At 31.7% G+C, this 22,391-nt stretch overlaps 1 protein-coding gene across 1 annotated transcript in view; it reads left to right on the plus strand.

Annotated features, from left to right (window-relative positions):
• The window catches only part of LOC148305204 (BCL11 transcription factor A-like), a 96,938-nt gene that overhangs the window by 34,545 nt on the left and 40,002 nt on the right, over positions 1-22,391 (plus strand). The gene's annotated exons all lie outside the window — the stretch shown is intronic.

Below are 22,391 nucleotides of genomic sequence, written 5' to 3' on the forward strand. Positions count from 1 at the left end.
CGTAACACATCATTCTTCAATTCTTCTATAATTCCTTTTCTGTGACCAAGCAGTCAGACTATGAAATGAATTATCTCTTTATGGAAAATACGTACTATTCGACCTTCAAAAAAACGACTGTAATTAAATAAATAAAGTAATATTAAATTAATATATTTTGGATAAAAAAAATCAAATGATCAGACCTATGACTGCTGAAAAAGACTTGGCACGACCAGATCAATCAGAACCTAAAATCTGCTGGTGTCAAAAATCTACGTAATCGGAGGGCATGTATGACTAGATAATGTATGGATGTGAATGGAGCTAGGAGTGTATGTCAGGACAGAAGAGTATGGTGTTAACCCTGACATAAAAATCTGTAGCTAAAGTAAAATATGAAAAACTTGTGTGAACCCATCATGACATATGGGATCGAATTCAGAACAAACACTGCAGTAATAAAAAACACGCTAAGAGTGTCAGAAATGAGGGTTCTAAGGAGCATATCTGACAAGAGTCGACGAGATAGAATAAGGAATAACAGGATAAGAGAAATATGTGAGATCGAAGATGTCGTTAGGTTGGAAAGGCAACGAAGAAGACAATGGTATGCGCATATGAGGAGAATGGGCGATCCAGACTCCCCCACATTGCATTGCACGTTCAACCCCAAGTTAGACGACTCTCAAGCAAACCCTCAAAGAGATGGATTTACAGCTGGAAATCGACATCGCAGGAAGCTAATCCCACTTAAAAATAGGGCACTATGAAGAAGAACAAGAAAAAATAAATCTATATCAAAATTATATATCTTCGTGTACTGAAAAAAAGTATAGTAACCTTATTTACGTTCTGATTTTTAATGCGTTTTTGATTCGTGACAGTTTATAGTCACTCTTTCATTTTTCTTAGTTTGCGATTATTAAATGTACAGCCCTAACCTGTGCTGTGTAGACTTGTCCGTCATAATTATTGAAGAAGACAAACGATCATAGTGAGTTTTGTGTGTCCAGCGCTGCTTAGTTGATGATTAATGACCAACACTTATTCCCACAGAGATTGTCACTTGACAACATAATTAAAAACATGTGTAAGTTATGCAAAAAATGGTCCAAACTAATTGTATCGCAGCAAATGCTTGTAAATTGTTTTTGTGACATTTTATTTCACATATTTACATATACATTCTTAGCGTCATGAGTCTTAGGCAATCGTCATGGATCTTCCTCAAATATGTATATCTAGAGGAAGTCCAAAAAATTCATTGATGGTACAGAAAGAAAACATGATTCGGAGGCATTGCCAAGGTGAAGTTGTCCATGACAGAAGGACCTACAACCTGAGGACGAGGAGAGCTGATCACAATAGTCTACAAAGACAATAAGTTGCCAGGAAGAAGATTTATTCATACACATTACAAAATGTTACAATTACAAACTGATTTCATAGAAACATAACATGCTGATGAAAGTAGACTAAATGCAGTTGAAATGTGACCACTCAGACTAATGTATGGGTTAATGATGTGTGATAGATGATTGAACAGTGAAATAACATGAAGAATGAATACAAGACTGTGAAAAACATCATAGATAGAATCAAGGTGTGTTGAGATGGTTTGGACATGTAGTATGTATGAGTGAGGAAAGAACGATAAAACAAATATCAGGCGAATAATGTTGTGAACAGAAGCAAGGGAAGATCGAGGAAGATTTGACATGACCAAGTATTTCAAATACTTGAGAGTAGTTAGATCAGAAGTCGGAATAATCGGCGGGTTTGTATGTGGAGATGCATGATAGTGGAAAGGGCTAAGAATGTTTGCAAATATAGAATAGCGCTAGTTCCAATTTGCAATTTTTCTACCTACTCCTGCGGGGAAGCTGTGTGATGGTTAGGTAGTTAGCTAGTTAGAAATATAGAATAAGAAGACAAAAATAGCAAGATAAGAAAGTAGGCTAGTAGCTGATCTGATTGATTCAAGGAGCTACGGGTGTGGCAAGATGTTTTTGTATTTTTTGTTATTGAATGAATAAGATCTAAAGATAAAGAAAATTATATTGTCGTTTTTTAAATTAAACATAGTATCATTTTATTAAAATTAAACACTTAAATTAACCACATTAATGAGTTTTATTTATATATACGACTAGTTTCGAAAACTTACAGATGTTTTCATCCTCTAGTACAAATTAAAACTAAGTTAATTAAAGTTTTTATTTGTACCAGAAGATGAAAACAACTGTATGTTTTCGAAACTAGTCGTATATATAAATAAAACTCATTAAAGTGGTAAATTCAAGTGTTTAATTTTAATAAAATAATCAGGTCATTCCACAAAGTTAATGCAGAATTAATAAATAATATAAACATAGTATTAGTTAAGTAAGTTAAACATACTTATAACTCTATATATTTTTCTTTAACTATACTTATAAGAACTCTACATTTTTTGTAACTTATACTTATAACAACTTTATATTTTTTTGTAACTTGAATTTTTACTAGTAAAAGCACTCTGGGCGTTTGTGTAAATAAATAAATAGACAAGTAAATAAAGTTCTTGTAGAAAATGTATGTTAATTTTACAAGACCATTATTGAGGATTATACGGAAGAATTCCTCTTGTCACGCTACTGAGAAGTCACCCCAAAACAAGCAATTGTTATTAAAACTGATGCGATTAAAATATAAAGTGGATTGATTATCAAGTTAATATTATACAATTTCTCTCTATTATTATGCACGTGTTTACATGTAACATCTCTCTCCCGGTTGGCAATTTCTTACTAAGGAAACTGTGCGAATAAAGATTGCGGACAATTCGACATGTGTACGAACCGCATTGTGTGATAAAATTGATTCTAACGCTATTAAAAATGAGAAATCATTGGTCGTTAAGGTGAGCCGGCTAGTTTTTATAGGGCAATTAAAGACACGGAGACCAGAAGCGCTAAGAGGAGCATGGGATCGTTCCCATAGCTCTTCGTTCCCCATTGTTCGGGCCGATTGTGCTCGCATTTCCTACTGTTTTTACCCGTTTTTCCACACATTATGAATAATGTGATGAGTACGCGGTCACAATGCGGACAGTTCTTCTAAGAGGTTGTTACCCCCCTGACATGCACCTTTATAACGATAATTAACAGTTATGCCGACTTAACCTTATATTATTACTGCACATGTAAAAACTATTACTTAAGTACCTACCTAAAATTGTATAGCTATATAAGGACCATCAGTTCATTTCATATTCACATTCGTTTGAAAATGCCATAACCAGGCGCAACAATTGTCATAACATTTTTTTTGTGTCATAAACAATAAAATACAACTTAGTATACTCAAAAATCCGTGTTTGATTTAACATTAAATACAGAAATGCCGACTTATCATAAAGATTTATATATTATTTTATGATATCTCAAAACAGACAAAGAAGAAAATGGATGTTTGGGGATTTACGACCATCATAGGTTGGTTTAAGTGATCACTTTACGCACGTGTAACATTCACCAATTCTACCCATGATTGACAACCACACTACTCAAATTTTTGGAACTTCTATAAATATAGTGCAAATTCGAAACAAAGTGCTTAAATCACTAGAATTTTACTAGAGACATCTATGGTAAGCTACAAGAATCTTTTTTATTTAGCAGAAACTCTTTAATTTGTATGTGAGGTTTGAATCCTGGATTATAATCACATACATGAGAAACACCAGTAAATTCATTTTCATTTTATTATTTAACTTATAATTTGACCATTTAATTTATGTACAACAAATGTTATTTTTTTTAAATAAGAACTTTAATTGGAGATATCCGGATTTGTGAACAAGTATTTGGACACACTTAAAATATTGTATCATTAAGCCAATGAGTTTCTATTCTTTCCACAGTGGATTACACATAAACATACCACCTTCTGATACACACATGTTCATCATTATAATTATTATTGATTGAGTTGGCGTTATTTTATACAACTCCATATTAATGCGAGAGCTCAATATGGATATTAGATAAATCAAACAATTGTTCTTTCTTAATCCGCCTCCACGGTATGTTGGTACTACGTTTGACTGACATACAAAAAGTCCTAGAATCGATCCCGAACAAGATCAATATAAAAATGTACACTTTAAATAATTATTCTTCTTCAACCCTTATTCGCACCCGATGATGCATAGGGCACTGCATCATTTTTATAACTTTAAATTACAAACTATTAGTTTAATCCTAACTAACTAAATAGCCATTATGCTGTTTCTCCGCAGGGGTAGTCAGAGAGAATAGAATGCCACTCCAATCTGTCTTTGCAAACTATCTTCGCCATTTACACGTTTTTGTAATAATTGATTATGCCAAGTGTTCCTCGGTCTTCCTCTCCTATTCCCAACTTCGTCTCATATATTTGTGTTCCTATTATTTTCTTGCTCAGTCGTTCCATATATCCAAATCATCTAAACACAGATTTCTTAATTTTATTTATAATGCGTTTCAGAGCTTTCCTTATGTTATTTTACCATTCGAACAGTGATCACATTTCCAGTCTACTCTTATCAGTATGCTACATGTATGTTTTCGTGTAATAAGTACACATACACATACATTATACATTCACCTTATTAATTTATTAAAGTCAATTTCATTCATCATTTTTGCATTTTTTTAAATCTGTATAGTTTTTTTCTGTGTTTGTACTCTGCCTATAAATACAAGGTAAATTACAAATAAGAGATTTTCACATATTAACTACACAGTTTTGAAAGACAGATTGTTTAAAAAAATTAAAGCAATACAGTTCAGCCGCTCTACTCTACCATACTTGTTATAGTATTGCATTTTTGAAGTAATTATGTATGAATATCCTATTATTTTTTGACATCTCATCAAAGATGAAGAAGAATATGGAAGTCTGAGCATTTACGGGGCTTACGACCGTCACAGGCTGGTTTAAGTGATCACTTTACACACGTGTAACATTCACCAATTCTACCCATTATTGACAACCACACTACTCAAATTTTTGGAAGTTCTATATATATGAACCAATTTAGAAACCTTGTTCATGAATCACTAGAACTTCACTAGAGACATCTATTGGTGAGATGTAAAGAAGCTTTTTATTAAGCAGAAACTCTTATATTAGTATGTGAGATCCGAATCCTGGATTATAATCACACACATGAGAAACGCCAGAAAATACCATTTTCATTTTTATTATTAAGCTTATAATTTGACCAGATAATTTATTTATAACTCCTGTAATTGGAGATAATCCAGATTTTGTGAACAAGTATTTGGACACACTCAAAATGTTGTATATGAATATCCTAATAAAAGCGGGGAAAATATCGGACTTTTGTATCGATCAAGTTGAAACATAAAACCGATCGATCTCGCACAATTCGATGTGCAACAAAGCGTCCCAAAATACCGCGATTCCCAGATAAAAATATGAATAATCCATTGTATTGATTGGCTGGACCGCATTTATTATTCGGCGTTTTATTGAACTACGGCAGCACAGACCAGCAAATAGCTATCGGAAGCGGGGTGTTTTTGCCCACCCCGTACAAAGGAAATTATATTTGTGCAAGCTAAATTATGGATAAGGGAATGAATGTAATATCCGTTGTGCCGTGCGTCAAAAAAATGACATCTGTACGCGGGATAATGCGGAAATAAGAAAATGAACCGGGGGTAGAGCGTTTAGTCCGATGGGGCGTCACTTGAAGAGTGGTATTGTAATAATGAACGAAACGTTTACTTGATTATTCGTTCGTGATTTGCAGTATCAAATTGACACTTTTCTGTTCTTCATTTTGCAAAATCTGGCGGTGTCAAATGTTTGCGTAATCGGAGGGCATGTATGACTAAATATATGGATGTGAAGGAGGCGAGGAGTGTATGTCAGGACATCAGAGTGTGGCATTCCATCCTTTCTGCCTACCCCTGCTGGGAAATAGCGTGATGGTAGTAGTAGTAGTAGTAGGAGCTATACTTCATATTTTAACCCGCAGGAGTTAGCAGAGAGGATGGAACGCCACATTCTTCTGTCCTGACATACATTCCTCGCTTCCTTCACATCCATTCATCTAGTCATACATGCCCTCCGATTACGCAGACACCACCAGATTTTAGGTTTTAATTGAATTCACCAATTCAATACCAAGTCTTTTTCGGCCATCCTCGTTCTTTGCTCCCGCTCACACTCGCTACATATACTTTCATAGTCATTCTCTTGTTATCCATTCGCTCCACATATCTCTTAAAGAATTCTTCTTAATCATTACATATTGTTTTACATCATTCATCGGGTTATTCTTTTCTTGGCATGAAATACATCCGTGGTGTGAATCGATACATAATAAAGAAAAATGGGCTATCAAAATACCTAAATCGAAAACCGATGTTAGAAAAAAATGTAATTTTAACCATACTGAGTATTAAAAACTATTTTTGTTAAAATTCGTCGCACTTTTCTTATTTATTGCTCATTTAATTAGTTAACTTTACATTTTACTAGGGTTCTGGTGAAATAATTAAAACAACTCCTAAACGTCTTGTAACTACAAAAAAATCAAATACGTTCTATTGGAAATCAAATTACAAAATTCGTCTTACGTTTTGAAATTCGAACAAAAAATATGTATGAAAAAAAACGGCCAATTCAAAGTACCTATCCCCCCGCGAGAAGGAAAGATAGGACGCCCGGAATAAATTAGCCGCTCAGATATGCCCGGCCGTCCTCAGGCCGGGGTCCTTTCTTCCTGGTCCGCGAGGGTCGGGGCTTTGTGGGGTCGGTCGCCTGGGGTATGAATTGATACCTGCGGTCCCTTTTTTATTTTATAATCGCGAACCGGGAAGAGTATTGTTTGATTTTGTCGGCCAAAATACACGGAGCATCCCTCAGTCGTGGACCGGCCTTGAGGTAGTCAAGATCTCCTGGACAATCATATCAAACCCTTAAAAATCGCGAAGTGCCTGAATACAAACGGACGTCTCTGAATACTAAAGAACGTCCGTGAATATCGCCGCGCGTTCGGATTGAGAACTTTGAAATTGTGCGAAAACTTTTAATATTTGAACAATTTAAAAAAAGAATTTTAACTTTTTTGTATTGTTTTTAAAGGAAACGTTTTGAAATTCGAACTTTCATAATTTTGTGTTTTATTTATTTTTTGTTTTTAAGAACGTGCTTGATTTTTGAACTTTTAAGTATTGCGACATTCTTGTGTTTTATTTCGCCGTGTTATTATGAAAAGAAATCACAAATGACGAGTGAATTGATAACATTTTTGACGCTTGAAGCTCTTTGCAATATTTATAAAAATAATGTGACTTTGCAAGAAAATAGAACAAATTTACTGAAAATGCTGCACGACTCCGGAATCTACATGAAAAGAAAAGGTTAGAATATTTTTTTTCTTGAAGAAATATGTATTTATTTCGATTTGACTTATCTTTTTATATATGTTTGAAAAAGTCTTTTTCTCTCGTTTTTATCTTAATCAATAAAACGTATTTGAAATAAAATATATTATCAAAGAATATATGGAAAAATTAGCAAAATATAACGTATTTAAAATTTTAAAAGTTTCTTTTGCCAATATTTAGAATTTTGTCAAAATTTTTATTCATAAATGCTGAAATTAAGACCTTAATAAATTCTCAATCATATATTTATATATTTAGAATATAAAAAAAAACATTACTTAACTTATCATAAAAGTATTTTTGGTTTGTTTTATTTAAATATTTATTTATTGATTTAGGCCTTTAAAAATATCATGAAAATATTTTTTTTTAAACTAGCGTCACATTAAAAAAAGTTGATTTATTACATTATTTTGTGATAATTGTGTAATTTTTATAAGTCAAGTGTATTTCTATGCTGTCAATAATCACAAATAAAAAATAAAACTTGTTAGTTTAATTAAATAAATCGAAAAGTTTAGATTTGATTTAGTAACTAAAAATATCAAAATGAAAACCTACTGCAATGTTTTGTATTTAATAAAATATAAATAATAAGAAAATATTTATTAAATTCGTTCGCTCGTTCAATTTTCTCTGCCTACCCCTGCGTAAAGCGGCGTGATGGTTAGTTATTTATTTAATCATTTTCTGAAATCGTATGATAACTTGATAAAAGCAAAAATGAAAACCTTGAAATATATTATAAAGTATTTTAATGTCTGTTTTATATTAAAAATATATATAAAACCTTAATATATTAAAATATATATATTGCTTATCTCAAATATATATTGTATATAAAAATATAAATTGTATATCTCAACATATTGGGTAAGTCAATAAATTGAAAAACACTTTCTATAAACTGATAATACATATTTTACGAGCGCTCACAATATTTTTCCGAATTTACAAACAAAACAAATAGACCTGAGACAATCTCGAATTGCCACATTTCAAAAATTAATCCCGAAAGAGGAGCACTTACTCTTCCAATATTTCCCATAACATTTGCAATATTCGGTCCATGGACTCGCGGAATTGGAGACAGAAACTAGATTCTGGCTTTTACGATTCCCATTAATGTGAGATGTGTATCGAACGGTCCAAGTAACCAATTGGACCAGAATTACCATATAAATGACTGTTTAGCCGAGGGCGCACTGATAACCGCCAATTTGTATTGCATCGAGTGATTGATACCAATTTATTGCGACCTACCCCCTATCGATGTTTTCCATACATATTTATACAATATACTACAAAACAATTGGCAAAATATAAATGTACCTACCGTCTACAACAACAAAAAACATTTTCGCCAGTAGCCGATCGAAACATTTATGTGATTATATTTGACATCTCAACATAGATGAAGAAGAATATGGAAGTCTCCAATTTGTATTGCATCAAGTGATTGATACCAATTTATTGCGACCTACCCCCTATCGATGTTTTCCATACATATTTATACAATATACTACAAAACAATTGGCAAAATATAAATGTACCTACCGTCTACAACAACAAAAAACATTTTCGTCAGTAGCCGATCGAAACATTTTATGTGATTATATTTGACATCTCAACATAGATGAAGAAGAATATGGAAGTCTCGGCATTTGCAGGGCTTTTGTGTGATTTCAAACATTTGATGTGATGTCTAAATGTATGCGTCCTTTGAGAATAAATTCAATTGAAAGAAAGATTGACCTGGGTATTTCTAATATATTTTTCATATTTACGTTCTTTATCTTTACTAACTTACCCAGCAGACAAGCATCTAAAAGTGGAGGTTTAGCGGGTTATTCCTTAAAAAAAGACGAATGTGCGGCAAAACTAGATGTTTGAGTGGCGACATAAGGAAAAAATTCTAGGCTAAGATAACCATAATAAAGGAGTTATGTATTATACAAGATATATACGAAAACTTGAGTTTTAGGGGAGGAAAATTAACATTTAAAAACAAAATTATTTATTGCATTTTAATATGTAGGATCGATGTTCGAATGAAATAAGGAAAATACACAAGGATTATTTACATTTAAAAAAAAATCTATTGTAAAACGTAATTCGAAGCATTTGATATAATTTTCTATTACAGTGTTTGAAAATGATGTGGAATACAGGGAAACACGTGTCATAATAGATTTTATGAAATTGTTGTTTTTTCAAAGTCAAACTTAAATTAAGCGTATTTTAATTTTATGGAAAAAAGGGAAATATGAACTTATTTTTTATATAAGAATACGAATTACTAAAAATTATAATTTAGGATTAAAAATATAAAGATGTAACAAAGTTTCCTTATTTTGTTTTATTTTTATTTTAAAAATTCATTTCGATGTTTTTGACAACCCTACAGAATCTTCAAAGTGGACTATGTCCAAAAATCCTTTAAAAATTAAGTTTGAGTAAGTGACCTCAAAATGGGAGGCTGTGCTGTATTCATGGACAATAAATCAAAATAATGACCGCAAACCGTTAGATGGCAGGAAGAGGGTGGTCTGGAGCCTTCTCCATATCCGGTCACGTGATCCCATATTGCCCACTTCAGGGAATCTTAAACCATTTGAAAGATAAAAAAACTTTTGTTTTTACTTTTTCAATTTTGTAAAATTAAATGACAATTTTATTTGATTTTCTAGACATAAACTTTCTCAAACAAGTTTGATATATTTTTTATTTAATAAATAATAAAAATAATATTTTGAAAAATTACTCCATTTTCTTTACAGATTACAAAAACATTTTTTATAACCTTAATTGAAAATTATTTTTTGCTTTTATAATAAATAACGATATTTGTCCCATCTAAAAACTACAATTTCTTAACAGGAAAATTAAATTGAACAGATGTTATTCTTAATTTACAGATGTTGGGTAAAATTAATAAATAATTATTTCATATTTGATGCATCTAAAAAAAACTCCAAAGTGGAGAAACCCAGATTTGTGAACAAGTATTTGGACACACTCAAAAAGTTGTGATCAACTTTTTTTCTGGTAATGGTGCTCATTGCATTGCATTCGAGTAGCATGAAGTTATCTCCATAACATGCATAGTATAATATTTAAATTACTTTTTTTACATTTCATTTACACTTCATTTACATATATCGAAGTTTTAAAAAATTAAATAAAAACAATTTTATGGTTATTTTATTTTTTACTGTGAATTTTGAGAAGCACTGCTCTAGCCATTTTTCACAAAGAATCAGAAAGGGTAGCGTCGCAATGTCGGAAAGTAGGAAGCACTAGTGTGCATTCTCACATCGTATCCAACTTCCGGCAGACATCAGAGAAGTCAGTTTCAATTTGAGTAGGTACAGATAGAACAGACAAATGCTGTTTCTGGAAACTACTCGACTTGTTTATTATACCACCTTTTACGATTAAATGGCTTATATTAACACACTTTTGACATCTCAGCGTAGATGAAGAAGAATAAGGAAGTTTAGAGACATGGCTTACAACCCGTCATAAGCTGGTTTAAGTGATAACTTTTATACACGTGTATCACCCACCATTCTACCCATGATTGACAACCCCTAATTAAAAAACATATTTGATATAATTAACACGTAGTTTCATGTGTGAGTTCGTAGCAGTATCTTTGGTAGATTAAAGAAAGCTTTATATTTAGCACAGACCCTTATATTTTTATGAGTGCGAAATACAACTGTTATTTATTTTTACAATCTCCTATTATTAATAAATCATGATTTCTCTAAACAATATTTGTACATAACATAAAATAAATATTTAAATGTATTATAAACATACTTTTATTTATTATTTTCACTTTTCATTTTTACTTTGTGTGAATTATGTGATAAATTCCATCCACTATTTCTTTTTACCATTTGCGAATCGTGTCACAAAAGATTTTAAGTAATATTATTTACCAAGCTATTATTTTACATAAATAATTTTTGTTAATAGTATTTTTTTATAATCATTAGTTATTTTATCAATAAAAAGATGCATAAATATTTCCTGTTAACATATTTAAAGAAATTTTTAAAATCCTTGATTGGCATAAAGTAAAAAAAAACTTTCAACCAGTTTTATCATTTTGATTGTTAAATCCGAGCATCTTCAATCGTCACACTCTTGTATCAGTCGCATTCCGCAAGTTTATGGTCCGTGGGGGTCGAGGGTGACAAACGGCCCTGGAGGTCATGACATTAACTACCCTTCAGGAAGGGAAAGGGTGCTTCCCCCGAATCTCCGCCAGATAGATGGACACTTGAATTGTTTTCCGGGGCCTGGCGACGATTATGGTAAACACAGATTTACTAGCAGTGGTTTTTTCAAATTGTAGACATGAAAAACTTCAAAGTAATTTAGTACTCCTCTATTTTTGATATTTTTACTCAAGTTATTAAAGTTTCTTAATTACTAAACATCACGTTAGGCAGAGAGAATGGAACTCCACACCACCCTGTTTTAGAAAACAATTTTCACCTCTTTCACATTCATGAATCTCCTCATACATTTCATTCAAACCCTTATCCGCACCCCAATGGTGCATAGGGCACTGCATCATATAAACACAGTGTTATCTTGATCGTTGACACTTGATCGAAAGGTGATCAGCCCTCCGCTTCAGGTACCAGTCCAGGGTAATATTGAATAAATATTATGGTGAATTAATCACTTATATTTATTTGACAAGATAATTTATTTAATAAGATTCAAAAATACTTCTTCAACTTGTAAATAATATGTAGAAGTCGCCCTCTTCAGCCCTTGGGCGATCACCCTTCCCACTAACTTTATGCATTTTATATGCTCAGAACCCAGACTTAAATATTGCGTAAGGACAATATTGTCACATTCGTGTTTACCATTTTGTTTTTACACGGAAAAATAAAGTTTTATGTGAAACTGTTTTAACCGGCATAAAGATCATGTATTTTTTTTAAACTGCCAATTGAAAGTTATTAAGAAGTTCTAACAATACAGTATATAATTATTCAGATTCTACTTCATCCTGGCTTAATCCCAACTTATCGTCTTTGTAGACTGTTAGGGTCAGCTCTCCTCATCTTCAGGTTCAAGGGCCTTCTATCATATACAACGTCACCTACGTCATGCTTCCGAATCATTTTATCTTTTTGTAGCATCCATGAATGTTTATGGTCCTCCCTCTAGATGTCTTTTGAGGAAGATCCATGGCGATCGCCTGGTTTATAATATGTTAAGGTTCTCTACGTCCTATGTGCCCATACCATCTCAATTGCCTCTCCTTTAGCTTACTATTGATGTCAGTTACACCCAGGCTTCCACGAATTCGTGAGCTCTTTATTTTGTTTTATGTGTTAATTTAAAATCAAACACAGATTCTCTGAGTCTACTTAGTTGTATTTTACTAACAAAAAACACATAAAAAATTAATATTGTGACAATTGTGTTTGATTTTAAATTAATACATAAATTAAAATGGAGTTCTACAAATTAAACGCCAAATCAATAAATAAATAACTTTATTTTGTCTCTAAGGGGCACTCCAGCATTCGCATTTCAGCAATTTCTAGTTGCCTAGGTGTTAAAACAGCTGCGAGTGTTTTTGCCTAGAATTTTCACTCATGAATTACATGAAATTATGGTAACCTTAAACATAAAGAGTAAATCCACTCACAAGTAGGCATAGGCTATGAAACTTATAAAGTTGAAGCCTGAGTAGGGACATGATAAACGGTGTTGCATAAGCCGTAGCTAGATTTCATAGTCACTTGGACGTTAGGTAATTCAAAAGAAAGTGTTAAAACAAATATTCACTTTAATGACGGGTATTTCAAAGGTGGTTAAGACAATATATGTACATTTATTACATCCCACTCTATTTTTTTAGAAAGTCAGGCCCACATTGTTTACAATTAAGATTTTACTTTCTTGAAATATTATTTTTCTTTCCCCAAAGTTGCTTTGTGGTCGTCTACCAATATTGTCACCCTACTTATCCCAACTACCTCTTGTATTTCTATATTTCGACCCTGCGGCCTTTTCCTCGCCGAGGTGATATTTTTCATATGTTTATAGGTGCGGAAAATATGTTAACAATGCAAAACTTTTTCCTCCAGTGATAAAGGATATTTTTCTTCAGTTTTGTTTTCTTTACTCGAAAAGAAACTTTAAATGACGCGTATGGAAGTGTGAATCTGTTTGTATATCAAACAGTTCGAAATGGGACACGTTTAAAAAACAAAGTACATTTCACTGACTTTGTTCAACACCGGAACAAAGATATTTAAGCCTTTTTAAACGTGGAATAATATTTTTCTTCAATGATTTCAAAATGTGGAGAAAGTTTTATTAGCTTTGTTAATCACCAGTTAACAATGTTTAAACCCGTTTTATTGAAATTAAGTGGTTTTAAAAGACAAAGTTTAAAAAATATATAAATATTTAAATGAATTACTTTAAAACCAATGAAAAAATATATAAAAAACACTACACGTATATATTTTATATTACACGTATATATTTTATTTTACATTTTGATGTGAATTATGATGAAACTGAAATCTATAGTTAATTCAAAATGGCTTTATATTATTTTTTGGATGCTGCAAAAACCTTGATATAAGATTAAATGTAAAAAATTAGTGACCTTTTACTAATCGTTTATTTTAAAAACGAAATGTTGTTTGAGAAAATAAATTACAATGTTAACAAATATATGTTTTAGATGAGAAGAAGGAAAAACAAATTTTAACAGAAATAAATTTTTTAACAAATTAATTTGCTAACCTTTTTCGTCTTGAGATTTTTTCCTATTAAACTCGCTGGTGTGAACAAAAAAGTTTTTTTCGTCCTTTGAGCGTGATTGACTTATTTATAAAGCTTGTTGCCTGAGCGAAGCTTCCTTCGATTTTCGCTTCCGGCTGTAGTTGAGTCGGAAGTTCCGCCGGGGTTCGGGCGGAACCGGAATTTATTGGATGTAACACAATTACTGACCGCGCCGCCTCTCCTAACGCAATAAACGGCGCTTTTTCGCCGTCTCGACGCCCGACTTTATCCCCACGGTCCGTCTTATTTGGAGAAATAAAATAAATCCTCCGAAGGACAAATAAGGCTTGCCGCTTCGGGAAAAACTACCCTGCAACCCTGTTCATTTGTCTCAGATGCTATTAAGCCGGTACTCGAAGCCCTAATTGTGTCCCAGATAATAAACAACCCTTATTTTTATTATGCCATTACTCTTTAATACTACCTAATAAACCTGCCAATATAAATTTTGCCATTTTGCAATATATAAATACTTATATATATAATTACGTGAGTGTAAAAATGTAATTATTTTTTTTGATAGATTAAATTGTAACTTTCAATTGAATCTTATATTTGAAACATGAAACGTATCACAAGTTCACATTTATGAAATGCAATTTAGTTGAATGATTTTAAACAACAAAACCATAACTAAATTTGCGGTATACAAACAAAGATCTCGCTACATTTGAGTCATTCTTAACTATCAACTTCTTCAAATATAAATTTTTTATCAAAATCCTTATTTTGATATAAAAAGCAATTAATTTATTTTAAAAATTCTGTTTTGAAACGTTTTTAACGTCAACTAACAAAACTACGTAGCATTTTATTTTTTACTGAAATTGAAATTCATAAAATATTGTAGATCTGTTTTGAAGAGATTAAAAAAACCTCACAATAAATCAATTACTTTAACGTATAAAAATCAATTTTATTTATTAATCATAATGTCTTCAAATATTGAAATAAATTAATATAACAGTTTAAAAAGTATTAAAGATGTTAGTAAACATAGTTATAAAAACAAATAAAAATAAAATGAAAATTATCTCTTTCGTTACTGTAATGTGTTACTTCAAGTTATTTGTAACATCATAATAATATTGCATCTAAAATTCTGGTAATAGGATAATTCTGTTTGCAATAATACGAGTGAGGCATTCAAGTAAACAATATTGCGGGATTGTAGTTACTTCGTTTTTTGTGTCCTCTGTCCTGTGGGAAATCCAATAGTTCGGTATTAAACTAAGTGGATTATTCCGACCCTCGTCAATTACAATTTATGCCACGAAGTACAATGCTAAAATAAAGAAGGCATTTTTCTTAATAAACAACGTACAAATTTACCTTATTATTATATATTTTGATGCCATTCCATTTCATTACTCGTTTATCGATTAATTGGTTCAAAATTTGATGAGTTGATTTGTGGAAATATGTATCTATTTTATATTTTAATTTTACTTGGTAAATACCACTATTTCTTAAAATGTTTTGTGACATGTATTTCGATGTATCGCGAATCATTTGGAGTTGGAAAATGATGCATCGAAACACGTATCACAATAGAATTAAGGAAAAAGTCGTATTTATCAAGTGGAGCTTCAATTAAAAGCTTTCTTTATTCTTATAACAAACATTCTTATGAAAAAAATTCGTAGTAAAAATATTTATTGTCGAATTGACCTAAAACAAAATAAACGTAGAATATCATAAATATCATTAATGAATTTTATAAACGATTGCATTTTTGTTTAAATTGCATAATAATATTCAGCATTATCAGAGAATCTAAAAGCTGAAAGATTTTTCCAAAATGGACGCCAGGGTTTTTGTCTCCTCGAAGTCTTCTTACACGCGTTCTGCAATAATTAACCATGTTTGATCTACGCTTCTGATGGTCCTCAGAATCTCCTCCCTTCATTTTCATTGGCCTGCACGCCATTTTCCATGCACTTTTCTTGCACGACCATTTTGAATTTTATATATCAAAACCCTTTCACAAGTGTTTAAAGAGAGGGATGCATCGAGCCTCCCCGTTTACGAAAGATTGTAAGGCTAGTTACGTTATTTTACAGCCATAGAGCCTACATATTGTAACGTATATACATAGTACCTACATAAATAATTAAAAATAATATATTAATTTGTCGATATTTTTTTTATACTATCAGTAAAATCATCGTCCAACAATGAGAAAAATACGTGAAAAGGAAACATTACTTTGCTCTTCAGAAGACGTCAACGCAAGTGGTTTACTATATATGTACGTGATTGTAAAACTGAAAAAACATATTATTTTAAATTTCATGGTTGTAAAGAAAAATTTGTGGCGATTGACAACTACGCAAAAAATGAGAATGATCTATGGCAATACTCAAAATGGTCATGTCTTTTTTTAGAAAGTCTGTTTTGTAGATTTTCAGCTCCACATATTTCAATTGCATTTTTCCACATACCTTTAATACAATAGGTTTAACATTTGTACTTACTATTAATTCAGTATTCAAATGTAATATTTTCGTATTTTTTTTTTGTAATAGTTTCGATGCATTTCGCATCATTATCAAACAATGCATGGAAACACATGTCAAAATAGATTTTAATAAAAAGTGGTATTTTCCAAGTAAAATATCAATTAAACTGAACAGATATTACCACAAAGTGACTTCCGAATCAAATAACGAAAATATTTCATGTAATTTATGTCTCTTTTAATAAAAAAATACATTCAACCCTAAGTTTAGTAAAAATAAAGTTTTTTTTTATATTTTCATATTATTTTCTGGCATTGTGTGTTTTGAGTGATAGATAAAATAATCCATTTGGCCATGAATACCTGTGATTTAAATTAATAATATTAATTAAAAGTTCGACTTCTCTACATTTATAATATATATTTTAATAAAACCTTGTTGAAATTAATATTATATTTAAGGGTCTGAAATATTGTTAGGTCTGAAATATTGTAGGTAGGTACATTCACTCCCGTTTTCAATATTTGCAATAATTAGGGGTTGCTGAATATTTGAGGTATTTAATCAGTCGCTTTGACCCGCTCGCCCGTTGCAATGCGGCGCAGTTCAGTTTGAGGGTGGCTGAATTGTTAATGCTTATCTAGGCACTAGGGGTCGATTATTGTGGATGCCCATTGATATGCGGAATTCGGGACATAGCGTCAACAAGAAAAATTATACTACACTGAATTTTATGAGAAATTAACGTACACTCCAATAAGTATTGAAAAATATACAATACTTAAGTAATTATACTATATGTAAAACAACTGACATAAGTAAGCCTATGGTATATCTGATTTTTCATATAAATTATGAAAAATATACGTTAAGAACACAAAATTCAAGCTAATCTACAATACTTAATAAATAATAATAAATTTAAGGACACAGTCTTATTTCATTATTTTATTTCATAGTTTCACTTAATAAATAAAAAAAATCTTAAAATTGTAACACGTATTTCGATGCATTTCGCATCATTTTCAAATACCGTATGCACCAAAATGCATCGAAACACGTATCACAAAAGATTTTGAAAAATAGTGGTATTTACCAAGTAAAACTGAGATTAAAAAAAAATTCTTATAGTAGACATTCGTATGAACATAATTCATAGAAATATTTTTATTAGTGTTTGTAAATATTGTTCATTTAATTAGTGAACATAAATAGTATATTTATTCATTTTAGGCATCTTTTTAAATATTTAATAGATTGGTCAAAAGACTTCTAGCTTATTAAATATTATTAAATAAAACGTTTACTTAAACTCAAATAAAATATGGACATTTACAATATATACAATATGTTTTTAATCATTTTATTTTACCGATATATTTTTGCTATTTGCTTTGGATATAAAGCGAATGGTTATATTATTTTTATTAACCCTATTTACAGTTATATATTATGTGAGTAGTTTTTTTTTTGTCAATACAAAAACAAAATAATATCACCTGAACTGGGTTGTTTGTTCGCCGAACTACCCTTTTGAGGTACAAAGGAAAGGATACCAAACAAAACAGATCAGTTGAAGGGTGTGTGACACGAATCCTTTCAGCGCTACTGGACGGCAGATGTGTTCGACACCCACCCCCAACGGCTTGAGCCGGAGATGAAAAGGGATGAAAGAGAGGGATGAAAGGTGGAGAGAGAAAGGGTGAAAAGGATGGGATTACACTGACCAAGGGATGGCGACTAGAAGAGCGGCGCGGGAGGGAAGAAAGAGATGACATATCTAGCTGACCAGGCATTGGGTGGAGGGGGTAAGATAGACAGAGCATGCGCAAACTGCCCATTGGTCACTTTGTGGGTGTGGACATTTTACTTTTCCGCGAGGGTGAATAGAAAACAGTCTATCTCTGTCTTATCGTATGTCTTACAGAGGAAAAAAATAGATGGGGATGAATATGAAGTTTCATCTTTATGATAATGAATAATCAAACTATACTTATGGAATTCTTAAAAGTTTTTTTCCTAAAAGTTTATTTTATTCTTATGTTTTATTTCTTGAGTTTCATTTGATACAAAATAATTTTTACGCTTAATTTACATCTCCTTACAGTATACAAAACATATTTTATTACTTTGTCGACAAATTTAATAAATTACTTCTGTGTATCGCCTTTACACAGCACTTCTTTATGTCGGCTAACTATGAATATTTCACAGTTTTATACGATGACAAGGTGACTGTCGAAACCGGTTGGAAAAAATAACTATGATTGAAAACAAAGTTTAAATTTTATCTTATAAAATTTTACTTTTTATAATTAAAGCTAAATACGCACTTGTAAATAATACAAAAAAAACATTTTTAATATCACCCGTGTTTCAAACTCTGTATGAAATCACTAAACTCGTTTTAAACCATAATATTACCTAACTTTTGATACACTCAAAGATAAAAAAAACACGATCAATTTGAGTTTTTTAAAATTTAATATATCACTCATATCGTGGTAATTCAGGAGAAAGTAACCGAGTACATTTATTACAAAAACGTGATCATTGATTATTTGATATCTTACTAGCTTAATATTGCCCTGAAAAAAATCCCAAAGGATTTTAAACTTGAAAGTATAATATATTGACTTGTTAAAAATGACTAACTGCATTGATGATTATTTTCTTGCCGAACAAAAGTGACTTAAATGGCCCTCCTGAACATTTTACGTTTTGTAAGTTGGTCACTTTCTCCTGTACGACTACGATATGTCTTAATCAATCAATTATAAATGTCGAACATTCCTACTCACTTTTCTTATTACATTTTACATGACTACATGACTCATTCATTAATGTAATAAAGAATTGTATGAAAATTCTGCCCATAGTGTGTATTAATGTCACCTTAATTTATTAATTTCAATTAAACCCGGCTTAATTGACATACCACCCCCTTGCAGAAATACCCCCTCGCAGAAATGCAAGCGCGACGCACCGGAGCGCGGCTTTTTACAAAGCGACGACACTTGAGCTAATCTGCGCCGCGAACCGAGCTACAAAAGGGCCAACTAAGTCTTGCATCGGCCGGCACAATGTGCTGTGTATGTGCAGGGCACAAATGCAGCCGGGGCCTTTGTGCCAGCGCAAGACTGCATTCGCCCAGAGTGCAGCTGATGAATTTTGCGCGGAATTTATTCATTATTTCGAGAATGCAATTTTGTCATCGCTGTCGAGTTGTCAGTCAATGGTTTCGTTAATTGATTCGGCAATCACTTTGTGGCTAAATCTATCCATTCTTAATTTAAGTTTTACTTAGTAAATACCGAAATGTATCGAAACACGTGCCATTAATAGAATTTGAGAAATGGTGCTATTTACCGATTAAAACTTAGATTGAAAACGTCAATCAATGGGTTGAAAATCCAGGTTAAATAGCAAATATTTTCTAACTAAAGGGGTAGGCAGTTATAATAGAGTGCCACGACATTTCTGCTACATGTATGGATCTCCTCATACATACATTCTCACTACATGCCAATTATTTCGACTTCTGAACAGACAATCTTCAACATTTTGAGTGTGTCCAAATACTTGTTCACAAAATCTGGATTATCTCCAATTACAGGAGTTATTTTCATATTATTTTTTGACATCTCATCAAAGATGAAGAAGAATATGGAAGTCTGGGCATTTACGGGGCTGAAGACCGTCATCGGCTGGTTTAAGTGATCACTTTACACACGTGTAACATTCACCAATTCTACCCATTATTGACAACCACACTACTCAAATTCTTGGAAGTTCTTTATATATGAACCAATTTAGAAACCTTGTTCTTGAATCACTAGAACTTCACTAGAGACATCTATTGGTGAGATGTAAAGAAGCTTTTTATCAAGCAGAAACTCTTATATTAGCATGTGAGGTCCAAATCCTGGATTATAATCACACACATGAGAAACGCCATTTTTATTATTTAAGCTTATAATTTGACCAGAAAATTTATTTAAAACATTTTGAGTGTGTCCAAATACTTGTTCACAAAATCTGGATTATCTCCAATTACAGGAGTTATTTTCATATTATTTTTTGACATCTCATCAAAGATGAAGAAGAATATGGAAGTCTGGGCATTTACGGGGCTGAAGACCGTCAAAAAAAAAGTCAAAAAAAAAGACAATCTTCAAGTACAAAACGTATTTTTTGTAGACAAATATTCTGCAGCTTTTGTTTGCTCCTATTTCCAATTACATTCACCTCATTAAACCAGCGATTCGTCGTTTAAAGTAAAATTATCGATAAAAATAATTAACGAATAGAAGTAAAGTCAAAGAGATTTTGAAAATCCTCCTACAAATATTCCTTCTGTGAATTTATTTACCTATTAACGATTCTATACCACGATATTCAGAAGAAATCCTTACCTCTATTACCACTTACATTTTTCAATAATAATAATAATAATAATTAATAATAATGTCCGCCTCCGTAGTGTAATGGTCAGCACGCTCGGCTACCGTTCTGGATGTCCCGGGTTCGATTCCCAAGGGGGGTAAAATAAATATAAGTGAATTTTTCACTGTAATATTTATTCAATATTATTACCCTGGACTGGTACCTGAAGCGGAGGGCTGATCACCTTTCCTTCATGTGTAAACGATCAAGATAACACTGCGTTTATATGACGCAGTGCCCTATGCATCATTGGGGTGCGGATAAGGGCTTTATTATTTTTATTAATAATAATAATGATTGATCAATTTATATGGCGCCAATTTAAAAAAGTATCGCCTCCAAGGGCTCAATCATATTTGTCTTATTTTATCTAATTCTTTGTACTACACACTGTTCATCGGCTTTTTCATTCCTCTGAATAAATCCAAACTATCTGGGTAGCTATATACATACCTTCGTACTTTAATATGTAGGTACATAACTTTTTTCACAAAAAACAATCCATCGGCTTTTAAAACTCGAAATAATAGTTTCATTGGGGGTCAAATATAACGCACTTTTTCCAAATTATTGTTTACTTTTATTTTGATTGTTGGCAATATATTTATATTATAATTTCAAATCAAGATTAAGTACAGAGGTGCATAATTGCCACGCGATTAGACTTTAGATTACCTACATTATTTTTCAAGTGCCTACACGCTTTTGCAAGGTAGGTCCAAATTTTTTTTATTTGAATAATTATTTTAAAAGTCAATTTATTTTCTTCTGTATTCATTTGTGAACAAAATTCCTAGACCGCTAAGGTTTCAGTAAACAAACAGTTTTAAAAAATATATATACAGTATTTCCATACAACAATATTTTCTAACTTATTTAAAGTAAACTGCAGTTACTATAAGGGTCAATGTTTTTATACCTTTTTGAGATGTTTAGATTAATGGGCAGATAGTACTTATACAAATTCAATATAATCACATTACTTCAATTAAGAAGTTTAATAAAGAAGTCGTGAGGAGAAGAATACAGAATATGTAATGAGTTGATTGGGAAAAGGAGAGGGTCCAAAAGGGAATGATATGATGGATAATATCCATATTATGTACGGTTCCAAGGAAATACGAGGAAAAATACATACATCTCAGTTTTTTTTAAAACTAACGATCACGTCGATTTTCCACATTCATACAGACTCCTAAACTGACTACTTTCA

Source organism: Brachycentrus maculatus, unplaced genomic scaffold (genome assembly GCF_059751285.1).
Source record: "Brachycentrus maculatus isolate JH-2025_06_01 unplaced genomic scaffold, ASM5975128v1 h1tg000277l, whole genome shotgun sequence".
Classification (NCBI taxonomy): Eukaryota; Metazoa; Arthropoda; class Insecta; order Trichoptera; family Brachycentridae; genus Brachycentrus; species Brachycentrus maculatus.